Source organism: Penaeus monodon, chromosome 33 (genome assembly GCF_015228065.2).
Source record: "Penaeus monodon isolate SGIC_2016 chromosome 33, NSTDA_Pmon_1, whole genome shotgun sequence".
NCBI lineage: Eukaryota > Metazoa > Arthropoda > Malacostraca > Decapoda > Penaeidae > Penaeus > Penaeus monodon.
This window is the reverse complement of record NC_051418.1, coordinates 23382084-23382350: the sequence shown is the minus strand read 5'-3', so window position 1 is coordinate 23382350 and position 267 is coordinate 23382084.

The window sequence follows — 267 nt, the reverse complement described above, 5'->3', positions numbered from 1 at the left end:
GACATATACACAACACACAGATGTTCATTTATGAATAGGTAATTTTTTTGTTGCTTCCTTCCAAGGCCTTGACACGATTTCCAGGAAAAGTACTTCGCACTCTGCCACTTGACTCCTGTTAAGCTAAAGATCTCGTTTCGCTCGATTTCAATGACAAATCGATTTCACACAACACTCCAACACGCTCCCTTCGGCTAAGATATCAAAGCTTGTATGGGAACTCGCTCAACCAGTAATTAAATTAACACAATACCTGGTGGATAGGTG